The sequence below is a fragment of the Heterocephalus glaber genome, unplaced genomic scaffold (assembly GCF_053883595.1).
Source record: "Heterocephalus glaber isolate CG9 unplaced genomic scaffold, H.glaber_assembly_v1.0 deba00001600, whole genome shotgun sequence".
Classification (NCBI taxonomy): domain Eukaryota; kingdom Metazoa; phylum Chordata; class Mammalia; order Rodentia; family Bathyergidae; genus Heterocephalus; species Heterocephalus glaber.
The window spans coordinates 12,476,074-12,490,277 of record NW_028258372.1 but is presented as its reverse complement, the minus strand read 5'-3'; the positions used below and the strand labels follow the sequence as shown (position 1 = coordinate 12,490,277).

Sequence of the window (14,204 nt, the reverse complement as noted above, 5' to 3'; positions counted from 1 at the left end):
AAAAAATAAAAACCAAACTCTCTCCTTCATAATACCAACTGCTGTGTAAGAGAACGATAACATGAATTACCTTCACAATCTTTCTGCCAACAGTTAATAAACCCTCAATCTGGCCCCAAGTAACTAACCAACTAACACAGTTAACTCTTTACAGAGCATAATTATAAAGTCATTATTAGATTAGAAGCCTAGATTCTGGTCTTGACACTATCACTTAGTCTCAGTCTTGGTTTCCACAATTACGAATGAGATTCTTTGGTATAATTAAATTCAAGGAACACATACTGAGCACAGTCTATGTTATTAACATTTTCCTGATTGTGACAGATTATATAAATTAGAGAACTCAGAAAACTAGCATCGTCCTCCTCTGGGCTTTTCCTTAGACACCTACCTCCCCAAGCCTGCTCACAGACATGCACTGGGTGAGTTGTAGCTGCTAACAGCAATTTCTACCTCTAACTCAAACCCCACCAGGCAGCTGATAAACAATGAGAATCTGCCTTACCCCACACCCACCTGAAAATGGGGGCAGTGTCTGAGAAAACAGGAGATTCAAGAAAGGATCTAAGAAAAGGGCATGATAAGAAAAATATTAACAAAATATGTGACCTTGAGGAAGCTGCTTAACCTCTCTAAGCTTCAGTTTTCTTTCCTGACAAATGGGAAAAATGCCACTTAAAGGGCTGGTGTGAGAAATAAATTAATAATTCAAATAGCGTCTTAAACATGTTTTCCATTATTATTATTAAAAAGTAGAATTAAGCCAGGTGTGGTGGTACACTCTTGAGAGACTGAGGCAGAAGGATTACACACTCAACCTCAACCTAGGCAAATTAATGAGACTTTAAAAAAAAGAAAAGGACATTGCTTACACTGAAGACACTAGGTTTAATCCCCATTAATCCCCAGTACTGGGGGGGGGGGTTAGAATTAAGTTCTGTGTGAATCAGTCACTCAATCTGTATCCACAGTGGCCAGTCTACCAGATATTAAGAGGATTCTACTTCATGAAAGAATAATCAGATCAGCAGATGACTCTAAGACCTCTTTGACCTCAAAGAGTCACTAAAAATAAGCAATATGCTTTTGGGCACCCTATATATCTTAGCAATGCTGTCAAACTAGGGTCTTCACCTTTCACTAAAGATCATTCTCCAAAACATTTAAATCTCTTAGGTTAGGTGCAGCAGAACTAAGATGCCTTGATCTTACATAAATACATTTTTATTTATTGCTGCTAGGAAGTAAGGCCTAAGTGACCTGAGCCACAGAGCTGGCACAGCAGGCAACAATTAACATCTGAGAGGAAGGAGGAGATTTTGGAGAGCAAATCCCTGCTTTCAAATACGATGGCCTTTTTTTGGAATTCCTAGTTTTAATCTGTATGCCCAAGGTATATAGCAATGTACCCATGTTGAGATCCCAAAACAATACAATTCTGCTTAACTGATAAACATCTAAAAGAGCTGGGTGCTAAGGGAGAGATAGAATAGTTTCTAATGATTCTTTTCCTACAATATTACAAAAATAATGTTCTATCTCCTTTCTTCTTCTGAGGTTTAACAATCACATGGGCTACCTAAAAAATTACATTACTCAGTAAACGTATGAAACTCATAGTCTCACTTATAAGTAAGGAAATGTAAATAAAAAAAGATGCTATACATTGTAAATAAGAGTGCTAAAACTTGAAAGCATTGATAATATCTACATGAAAGTATGAGGGAAGGGTTCTCAAATACACCATTAGAAGGGTCTTTTGGAGAGAAATTTGTACTTACCAAACAGCAGATTGTACACACCAGAGCAATGACATTTCCAGAAATCTGTGGCTATGCTTCAAATTATATGGACAAAGAAGACTATTTGTACAAATATTACATAATATTTGTATAAAGGGCCGGGGATTTAGCTCAGTAGTTTCGCCACCTGCTGTGCAAGCCCAAGGGCCTGAGTTCGATCCCCAGTACCAGAAAAAAAAAATCTGTATATTTACAGTAGCAAAAATGAAAGCTGTTTACAGAATCTCAAAAGAGAAACAGAGAAATAAATCATGCTGTGTTCATGCCATAGAATATTATACAATTAAACAGAGCACAAGAGCTGGGGATCCACTCACTGGAAAAGCAGTGCCTGGCCTGCACCAGGCCCTGGATCCCATCCCCTCCACCATCAAAACAAAGTGAAAAATAGTTTAATTCAGTGCTTATAAAAGATTGTTCCATGAGAAAAACAAGTTGCCAAATAGAATATAGAATGTTCCTTTTGAAAAAGGATACATAAACTGCTTTTTAAAATTCTCCTGAGGGAGCCGGTCCCAGCACCCGGAAGGAAGCTCCCCCGCTGCCATCCCAAGCTCCTAGGGCAGAGAAGCTGAGCCAGTCCCAGCACCCAGAAGGAAGCTCCCCAGCCACCTTCCCAAGCTCCTAGGGCAGAGAAGGTAAGCCGAACCCAGCACCCAGAAGGAAGCTCCCCCACCACCATCCCAAGCTCCTAGGTGAGAGGTGAGCCAATCCCAGCACCTGGAAGGAAGCTCCCCCATCACCATCCCAAGCTGCTAGGGCAGAGAAGGTGAGCCGAGCGGGTGCCAGAAGCACCCCCGCCCCGTAGAAATGAGAAGACACGTAAACAAGCCTCAAAAACAGACTTCTGGATCACCTACAGTAACTCCAAAGGGAAATGAGATGGAACAATCTGATACTCAACTACCTGGACTCCCTGAACTGGCAACAAAAGAGGATCTGGGAAAAGTGAAATCAGAAATAATTACTCAGATAACAGCAAAGATTGTGCTCATAGTGCAAGACATGATTAATAAATCTAGAGAGGATACAGATAAAAAAAAGTAGAGGATCTGAGGAACATGATGGAATCCCAACATAGGAAATAAATGGAATCCATAAAACAGATGCAAACAGATTTCCAGGAGATTAAACACTCCATCAAAAGTCAGTGCAGTACAGTGAACCAATGTGAGGATAGAATTTCAGATATAGAAGATAAGATTGCAATTAGTGACCAGGAAAAGAAAAATTGCTTTAAAATTGTAAAAGAACACAAGAAATCAATCTAGCAGCTGCTAGATGATGCAAAGAAGAATAACATAAGACTGACTGGAGTCAATGAAGAAAGAGGAGAGAGTGCAGATGACATTAAAAAACTCTTCACAGAAGTGATGGCAGAAAACTTCCCAAGCAGGGGAAAAGAACTTCACATACAGATAAGTGAGGCATATAGGAAGGAATCCAACTATCCTTGATCAAAAAAATCTACACACAGGCATATAATAGTTAAGATTCCAGAAATCCAACAAAAGAATAAAATTCTACAAGCAGTGAGAGAAAAGAAACAAATCACATGCAAAGGAAAGCACATCAGAATCACAGCAGACTTCTCAATGCAAACCCTCAAGACCAAAAGAGCCTAGAGTGAAGTATTTCAAGCCCTAAAGGAAAACAGCCTCCAACCCAGATTGATGTACCCTGCAAAACTATCTTTCAAAATTGATGGAGAAATAACATACTTTCACGATAAAGAGCACCTCAGGAACTTCATGGATATCAAACCGGCACTCCAAAAAATTTTAGACAATATCCTAGGAAAAGACAATGAGGATCACAACCTCAGGAAACCCAGCAGAATGAATCTATTGGGCATGACAAATTAAACACAAAGGGGGAGAATCCAACAAAAAGAAAAAGTCATGACAAGGCTTTTAAAACTTTTGACTTCATCTCCCTAGTGAGTGTATAATTCAATCTTGTTATTGTACTGATTGGAATTTTTCTGATTGTAGAGTTGCACACCTTTCTTTGTGCTATACTGGCTATTTATCATCTTCTTATGTCTACTTTTTAATTGGGTTGTCTATTAATGAGCTCTAAGAATTCTTTATATATTCTGCTCATAGGTTATATGCATTGGTCTGTTTAAGGACTACTTTTCATTTTAATGATGTCATTTAAAGTTCTACATTTTGATGGAATCTCATTTATCAAGTTTTTTCTTTTATTCATCATGTCTTTTATATCCTAGGTAGTTCTCGCCTACCCTGAATTCATAAACATTTTCCCTTATAATTTCTTCTTAAAGTTTTATACTTTTAGGCTTTCTTATTTAGGTTCATAGATCCCTTCAAGTTATTTTCATGCATGGAAAAAAGGGGTTGAGGTTAATTTTTTATATACAGATACCAGGTGTTCTAGAGCGGTTTGCTGAAAACACTATCTCTTCCTCAGCTCTTGAATTGCGTTTATATTCTATAAAAATGCTAATATTAAATAATCTTTCAAAACTCAATGGACTATATATGTGTGGTTCTATTTCTAGATTCTGTTTTATTCCAATGATCTATATGTCCTTCCTTACACCAACACTGCCTTGATTACTGTAGCTTTAGAAGAAGTCTTAAAATTAGGTACTAAACATCTTCCAACGCTGTTTTTGGTTTTGGGGTTTTTTTTTTTAACTTTTCTAGGTCCTTTGTACTCCTACATAACTTTTAAATTTCAATATCCAATTCTTCACTTATAGCAAGTATACACAGACCTGAATTTTTATATATACCTTGTGTTTTCTAATCCTGCTAAATTCAAATACAAGTACTAGGGGCTCCTAGAGATTTCTTAGTATTTTCTCTGTAGATGATCATTTCATCTACATATAAAGATTTTGCTTCTGCCATGCCAATCCTATCCTAGCTGTGTCATTTTATTGCCAGACTATTTTGGTTTAGACCTATGTTTCAAAGTCTAATGGACAGATGAAGAGTAGGCATATACGCCCTTGTTCCCCACCTTAAGGAGAAAGCATTGTATCTTCTCCATTCATATAAGCCATTCTTGCTGGAAGTATGGAGTACATGTCTTTAATCTGTTGAGAAGGTTCTGTTCTACTTCTAGTTTCCTGATAGCTTTTACCATGAACAGCTGTAGAATTTAGTCCAATACTTTTTCTCCAACTAGTGACAGGATCATATGGCTTTTTCCTTTCCTCTGTTAAAATGAGGACTTTTGGGGGTGGATCTTCCAATGCTGAACCAACACTGCCATCCCTATAACAAAACCACTTTCTACATACTGCCAGATCTGACTTCTAAGAGTTTGTTTTGTTAAACGAATTTCTATCTATGTTCATACTTTTTTCTTCTATTAGCTTTATTCAGTTTTAGGATAAGCACAATGTTGATTTCCTAAAATGAGGGGAGAAGTGTTCCTTTTTTTTTCTGCTTTAATTGTTTGATATAATTTACCAGTTAAAATGTATATGAGCCTGCTGTTGTCAGATAGGTAGGTTTTCAAGCTAGGAATATGCTTTCTTTAATAGGTGCTATTCAAATTTTATATTTCCTCCAGAGATAGTTTCATTAATTTATCTTCCAAGGTACTTCTTAGAAATTGTCAAATTTATTTCAAAAAAGATTTTTGTAATATGCTTTCTATATCCTTTTAAATTCTGTAAAATCTGTGGTAATGTCTCCTAGATCTTGATATTGTAATTCTAAAAATGTATAATTGATATTGTGTAACAGGAAGAAAAGGTCTAAAGGAGCAGGGGAAGTGGGAGGGGTAGGGGAAAGGAAAAAAGGGAAAAGAAAAAATATGAGAGAAGAAAAAAAATGGAAACAAAGTCTTTGCAAATAGGGAAGGGTGGAAGGGGTGAAGGGAGGGCAGGGGAAGGGGAAAAAAAATAAGAACCAAGATATATCATGTAAAGGTACAAGATCCCAATGATGAATGTTAACTGTATTTTATACCTAAAATGTACCAATAAACTTAATGGGAAAAAAAATAAAATAAAATAAAATTCTCCTGAGAATTAGAATTGGTAGGCAGGGGAGGGAGGTGATCCAGTCTACATTTGGTAATTAAAAAAAATTTTTTTTTTGGTACAGAGGATTGAACTCAGGACCTTGCACTTGCAAGGCAGGTGCAGTGCCACTGAGCTAAATACCAGGCCCTAAATTTTTTAAACAATAAAAAAGAAAAAGAAATTTCCACATTTTTGTTTTCTATAAAATTCAGACAAGATCAGGCGTGTTCAGGGTGGTATGGCCGTAGACATACAAAATTCAAAACTGCTTATCTTTCCAAATGATAAATCACCAACTAGCTCTACAAAGACAAATTTTATAATAGCTGTGTTGATTTATTCAAATATCTGAAAGATTTAATAATTTACATAATTTTCTCAGTCAAAAACAAACAGTATTTCAGATAACCACTTTAGTTGATTCATATAGCTGGCAAAATTGAAATGACAAACATATCAACAATACTGACTGGGAAAAATAGAACATGACATTATAAGTTTATCTTAGAGAAAATCGAGTTAAGGTTTTCTGTTACACTTGGTTCACCATTTGTCTACAACAATTATTTTAAGAACTCTAGTTGTTTCTGAGCAATCCTTTCTCTTTATCAGGCTACTATTTAAAATGTTATTGATAACATATTAAACTGTAACACTGTATATTCTTATCTCCTCTGGTTAGCACTCTTGATCTAGATAAGCTTTCCAAATATATACTTTACTGAAACATCTAGGAAAATGTAACTATATGTAAAAATGTTAACACAATTGTTTAAAATCAAATCATACTTCTTTTAAAAGCTCTGTATCAGTGAGCCAGCTGCTTGACCCTCATGTCTAAAATGCAGCTATTCGTCATTTAAAGGTCAGCTGTATTATCAACAAAGACAGTTTCAGGACTAGTGTAAGCCTTCCAATCTTTAAATAGGTATTATTAGAATATGAATGTTTGGCAGGTTGATATGTAATATTTCTGTCTATTTGAAATATATTTCATCAAAACAATGTAAAACAAAGACCCCTGGATCATGAAATACTTTCCTTGAAAAAAAAATGACAATTAAAAATGAAATTTTACATTAACTTAAAATTTTAGAAATCAAACATCTCCAATTCCCAATCATTCTATGAATTAAAGTAAGAGAAAAGGGGTTTATTTTCATAAAAATCCCATTTCAGTTCAAACTTCAGGTATAAAAATATCTTTGTACATCATGTTGCTTCTGAATAATGTCAACAAGAAACATATCAATAAGAAATATGAGCAAGTGGTAAAGTTTTCTCCATCCTAATGTGATGTAGCACTGTCCTTGGTGCTATGTCCAACAATTTGCATCAAAAAATTTTATTAGAATCAACCTCCCTACTATTTCTATCTTCTAGCCAATCTCCATGCTGTTCTATATTTATAGAAAGCATTGATAAGAAAATCACACTGGTCAGCAGTGTGTTAGCCTTTAAATAAATTATAAATTAATTTTAATCTCTGTTAAGAAACAGTCTCAGAAATCAAACAAGGCAAAGAAGTGTCACATTAACTGGCATACAGGAGAATTTGGGGGTTTGGGAAAAGCATTTATCACACTGACATGCAGAAGATGATGAACAGCTGCATGCAAATTATCTGACATAATAAATAGCCCTAAATAGGAAAGAAATAGATCCTTAGATACTGCTTAATTCCAAATCAATTTCCTAACTTCTGAAATGAATATTTAAAATGAATCAAATAATCTGTACAGGATTATTATAGGCAGCTAAATTGGGTAAAATTAATATACAGTAAGAGAGGGATTGGGCCAAGGAAGTTAACACAAAAAATAAAGACATCAGAATTGTAGCTGGAGGCAAATATAAAGAGAGCCAGGGCCATGTTGCTCCTGCCCCTGACCAGAGTCACAGATCAGGATCACAGAGACGCTAAAACCGCTTCCTGGACCTTTGCTGACCATGCTGTCCCGGATGGTACTTTCTGCTGCTGCTACAGTGGCCCCCTCTCTGAAGAACGCAGCCCTCCTAGGAGCAAGGGCCTTGCAGGCAACAAGGATCTTTCACACAAGGCAGTCAAGACTTGCTCCTCTACCACCTCTTCCTGAATATGGAGGAAAAGTTCGTCTTGGGCTGATTCCTGAGGAATTCTTCCAGTTCCTTTACCCTAAAACTGGTGTAACAGGACCCTACTTGCTTGGAACTGGGCTTTTCATGTATTTTCTGTCCAAAGAAATATATGTGATTACCCCAGAGACCATCTCTTCCATATCTGTAATTGGGCTGATTGTCTATGCAATTTAAAAATACCGTGCCTCTTTTGCAGAATTTGTTGATAAACTCAGTGGGCAAAAAATTGCCCAACTAGAAGAGGCAAAGCAAGCTTCCATGAAACAAATCCAGGATGCAACTGATTTGGAGAAGTCACAGCAGGCACTTGTTCAGAAGCTCCACTACCTTTTTGATGTCCAAAGGAATAATACTGCTATGGCCTTGGAGGTTACTTACCGGGAACGGCTACACAGAGTATATAAGGGGGTAAAAGAATCGCCTGGACTACGGTATCTCCATGCAGAATATGATGCATCAAAAGGAATAAGAGCACATGATAAACTGGGTGGAGAAGAAGTGGTGCACAGCATCTCTGCATAGCAAGGGAAGGAGACAACTGCCAAGTGCACTGCAGATCTAAGGCTGCTTGCAAAGAAGGCTCAAGCACCATCATGTAAAGGTATCTATCCCAATTGAGACAGCCAGAAACAGTTCACTAAATGGAAACTAGTCTACGTGACAAAAACTTCCCATATTGCTGTCTACTGAAATTACAGTTTACTTTTCCTAAAAAAGAAAAGCTTGGGGTTTCATTTAGTGAGAACTAAATCTACTGGCCAGTCCAATGTTTCTCATCACTACTCTGCATCTTGAGTTGTTCTGTGATCACTTTTGAATAAGCAATTTGTTTTTATTAAAACTTATTACCTGAGTAATATCAGGTTATAGGTTAAATTTGTAATTAGTTCTATGATCTTGCAATAAAGGACAATTGAAACAAGCAAAGAAAAATAACAGAGCCAGGACTCAGGATGGAAAAACAACAGCAAAACCTGCATGCCTCCCTAGAAATAAACAACTTGAGATTATACAGTAATTAGCACCACCTGGGCCAGGGGGCCCAGAAAGGTACATAGGTGGGTGACCACACATCTGGACCCATACTCGCCCACCTTTCCCAAAAATGCCTTTGTTCTTTCCATTTACCCTTGCTACATGACTCATTTCCCTATCAGATCAGTATGAGCTAAGCAGCTATACCCAGAATCCTATAGGTTAATTGTAGTCTGACCCACTTTGTACCTGGATTGTGATTTTGGTGCATAAATTATCCCTAACAAAGGGCTCATTGGCCACCCATTTGGGACCCCTCCTGGAAATCCAAGAGCTATTCTTCTTTCCCTTATTTCTAATAAAACTCTTTTAATTTATTCCTTTGGTCCACGACTTCATTGCTTGATGTTGTGAGACCACAAACTTGACACATCTGACAACCAACCGGTCAGGAGTTAATTCTTCCTATATCAGTATTAACAACACTGAAGATCAGTCCTCTTTGAAATAGCTTATAAAAATATTTTCATGACCTTAAGATGTACCTTTTTATTAAGAGTATTCATTTATGGTACTCTGAACTATACATTTGGGGCTTGCCAAAACAACCCATAGTACATCTGTACTCTTGAAAATTAGCAAACTGTTTGGGCTTCTTTAAATAAACAAGAAAAATAGGTGCCAGCCATCTCACCTATTGATGAAACACTAGCTTTAATATGCTTTTTTCTCTTGCTACTTCTCATAGTTCCTTCTAATTCTATTTTCTATGGAAAATAAAGTCAATTCATAAAAATTTGAATAGTTGCACTCAATAGTGTTTCAAAATGAAATTTTAAAATTCTAATTTAATTATATGGATACTTTTACTAGAAATACTAAGACTTTAACACATTATCCATACTAAATAATTTTGTATGAACAGTTTACTTTGGAGTACTAATATAACAAAAACTTATGTAACAAAAAACTTATGTAATATAACTAATATAACAAAAAACTTATGTAACAAAATAAAAAAGCAGCATCAACTATAAAGTGGTCCCATTTTATGTACACAAAGAAAGTCGTATAATAGCACACTTCACAGATTTCCAAGAATTACATAAAATGATTTAACAGCTATTCACAGATACGCTGCAACTATTGAGGTCAGCCATTTTTTTCTATAAAAAAGCCAAACAGTAGATGGGCATGGACACACATTCCTGTAATCCTGAGGCAGAAGAATTGCAACTTCCATCCCAGCCTCAGCAACTTATCAAGAACCATCACAAAAAATTAAAAGGGCAGGGGATGCAGCTCAGAACAAAGGCCCTGAATTCAATCCCCAGCTCACCCCCGACCAAAAAAGTACCATGCCTAGATCATTGTATTGCAACATATTTCCTCCTCTGTAAAACAAATATAATGCTCATAATAGCACCATATAGGGTTGATATAAGGACTAAGTTAATATAGGCAGGCAATTTAAGCCCTTGCCACTAAAAGTGTGGCATAACCAAGAGCAGGGACATTAAGTAGGAGAAATTTTTTTTTTTTAATTCTGATCAGGCCCCAATCCAGACCTGAAAATAAGGTTTCCTTTTAACAAAATTTCCAGGTAATACACATGTACTTTTAAAGAATACGAGAAGCTCTTAACTAGTACCTGCACACCTAAGTTCTATATGAATACTGTGTCTTAAAAACATTGTTTCTTGAGGTTGTGGGTGTAGTTCAGTGATAGTTCAAGAGCCTGGCATGCTCAAGACCCTGGGTTCACTCCACAACTGCACATGGGAGGGGTGGCTCATTGCTTTTCTATATCTTCTAACTTCATTAGCATATAAAGAATTTTCATTTGCCAATTTGTTTCTATAGTAAAAGTTGCTTATGACTGCCTTTTCTCTAATGAGACTATGAATTAATAAACTTCTGAGTTTTAGACTATTTTGCTCTCTAGTTATGAGATAGAAGTAGTAGTGGGAAGTTAACTGTCATTTAAATCAGAGGGGAAATCTTTTTGATATCATTTTAGCCAATCCAAAAATAAAAACAAAAGTTAATGTAGATTATGATAACCTAAAAAGTAGAATTAAGTGTTACACTCACTTAATGTTGCTGTGATCCTGCACTTTTCCAATTACCTGAGCATGTGTCTTAAAGGACAGCATACTGTATTTGCTGTCTGTTGCCTTGAAATGGTTTCTTGTAGCTTATTATCCACATTACAAGTATTTAAATAAAAGTACGAATTTAACAGAAAGCCAGATCAAAATTCATATGAAGAAGTAGCACGCATACTCAGAGTTTCAACAGCAGGGGCAATTCAGAACATGTAGGATATATAACAGTGATAAGGTAATTTAAAAATAACCCCTATAATGCTGCACTGATGGCCTTAATTTTCTGCTAAGATTCTTTGCATTCAAATTAATACTTTTTAACACATTTTATTTTTTGAACAGCACTTAAAAATTATGAAAAGATACCTTAATTCATTTTGCTTTGGATCTTTCCCAGAAAATTAAGAGCAATTTAGTCATTTTAAATCTGTATTCCCTTTTTAGTTAAATTACAGGATAAGGCAAGACAATTTAGAATGACTTGAACTTCCACTTTTGCTTTGACAGGTAAATTGTTGAAAATAATTAAATAAAAGAATAATCCAATTCCCCTCAACAGGAAAACATTTCTATGCCACCTCCAGTTCTAACTTTTGATGTTTGCGTTGACAGAAATGTCAATTATAGAACTAATAATAAAGTGCATTGAAAATGTATGAACGCCTATCTGTAAAAGAAAAGAAACTATTACTTCCTACTCTGTGATTTTTGTAGCTTTTTTTACATAGGTGATAGCTAATACATTTTTCAAAAGACAAGGTGACATCTCAAATAGTGAAAAATGTCAAGAACAGTGAAAAAAATTGGAGAAAAACAATTTTTCTGCCAGCATCAGATTCATTTACTTATAAGTGTTTAACAAGTTAATTATCATAAACACAGATTAACAACCAGATTAAGAAGGCCAAAAAACATATAAAACACATAAGACCATTACAATAAATTAAGGTACACTTTTAGATACACTGGCTAAGCTGTATTATAGTAACTTTTTTTCCTAGAATCTGTCTTTTTTTGTACTTTATTTATTTATACATTGGGTTTCTCACATAAGAGAAACTATGCAATATATAAACTTGCATGACATTACTTTCTGATCTCAACGTGCATCCATTTTCCTAAAATAACTCAAGTTTATCCTTCTTTATGACAAGAGCAGTACTCCATTGTGTATAAATTAAATTTTCTTTATCCATTCATCAAAAAATAGATATTTGATGACTTGCTCATATTCAGATCATATAGAAGAAGAATGAGAAATAGGGGCAAAAGTTTTTGGCAGTACTGGAGATTGAATCCAGTGCCTCTCTACTGAGCTTCGCCCCTAGACCTTTTTTTATTTTGAGATAGGGTCTCCTAAATCACTAAAACTGCCTCAGCCTCCTAGAGGACTAGGATTACAGCCTTGTGCCACCTTACTCAGCTAAGAAGTCAAAAATTTTACGTATGCTTTTCATGTTTTCAAATTCAAGAAATGTTCTGTTTTTCTAGTCTTTCTACTGAATAATATTGAGAATTAAAAATAATTTATAATGAAGAATTATAAATAAATAATATTGAGGCATTCTGTTGTTTATTATCCATTCACTTATTATTTTATCATTCATTCATTCTTCATCATACTTACTGAGCAGGCAAGCTTTTATTGAGAAGGCAGTATTTAAGGAAGGACTAAAAAGAAGTGAGTATATGGCCTGGCGAGCTACAGTAAAAGAACTCTGGCTTAGTGAAATAAGAAACCATCAAACAATTTTAAGAAAAGAAGTAAAATAATGTGGGAAATTTTAGAAAGATAGCAGACGTGTGGAACACAGACCTGAAGGAAGGGACAAGTGTAAAAGGCAGGAAACCAGCTTGCAGGTATCAATAATCCAGTACAGCAATGATAGGCCCAGATACAGGAGTTGTCCAGACATCCAGATTTAGAGCCCAGGAGCAGCCATTTGCTGACGAGACCGAAGACCTGGTTGTAGGATAATCAGGCTTCATTTACTGCACCCAGAACAAAGAATCTTTTATCCGACAGAAAATAAAGAAGCAAAATCATGTAGGAGACAGGATTCTGGAAATACAGCTCCACTGTTTATGTGCAAGGATCCATGCCCAGCATAGAGATCAGATTAGCCAGGACCCTCAATTCCTGAGAGTGTGCCTTGTCTTACACATACAGACAACTTTCCAAACCATCAGCTACACTTAGGGTTTTATGAAGATCCACTCATTCATCAGATGTCCCTGTTACAATCCTAGCATTGCTTTCCCAGCCAGGATTATAATCTGATGCTACCTGTACAACTAGCCTCCTATTCTCTTGCTATAAAAATTACTACTTTTCCAACAAAGGTCCAGAAACATGAGGTTTTTTCCATACTCTACACCAAGTCAAGTGAGCCCTCTCCACTAGCAAAAGCAAAATTACTGATTGTTACAGTTTGCGCCACCCTCATAAAACCACTGTGACAGTAAATTGGCAGTCAGAAAGGGCAGAATAGGAACAGCCTCAGGGGCCAAAATATCAGACTCCACTGTGAGATGCCTCTATAAGGTTCAGTAGCTTTTCTTGAATTTGTTGTCTTCTCAATTTGTTGTCTGATTTTGGCCACTTTCCAAAGTCAGGAAATGAATGTTTTAGATAATCTTATCTACTTTTATCATTGCTTTGAGAAGTGGAGTTGCCAAGCTCCTCATTCAGCCAGTCTGCATTAAATACATCTTAGATATAATTTGCCTGAGTAGCCTACTAAAAAAAGTCACAGAAAATATTTTGAAACATTTCTAAGTATAGAAACTGCCACCATACTAAAATTACTATTTCCTTTTGACTATTAAAATGCCTCTGTTGAAAAAGCTTACTCAGGAGGACTTAAGTGGAAAAAGCCTTCTAAGGAAAGTAAATCGCATTTGTAAAGATACAGAGACATGGCAGGAAACTGTATGGTTAAGTGTTGGGTGGGTGAAGTCCTCTATTTTTAGCTCTCCCTCTCCAACTACAAAGTTCAAATCTCTCACACTTAAAAATGCCCTCTCTTGGGGCCAGAATAATCTAATATTTTTAGTTCAATCTCTTTTTTCATTGTTGTTAACAAATTTCTTGAAAGAATAACTCAAATACTATTCTCCCCTTCCTCATTTCTTCTCAATTTTTAATCCACTACAATAGGACTTCTATGTCATCTTTATTAAAATCAG

General features: G+C 35.9%; 1 protein-coding gene and 1 pseudogene across 7 annotated transcripts in view; one reads left to right on the top strand and one right to left on the bottom strand.

Annotated features, from left to right (window-relative positions):
* Nucleotides 1-14,204, bottom strand: part of Rabgap1l (RAB GTPase activating protein 1 like) — a 725,139-nt gene that overhangs the window by 557,801 nt on the left and 153,134 nt on the right. The window lies entirely within an intron of this gene.
* Nucleotides 7,674-8,691, top strand: LOC106010059 (ATP synthase peripheral stalk subunit b, mitochondrial pseudogene; annotated as a pseudogene).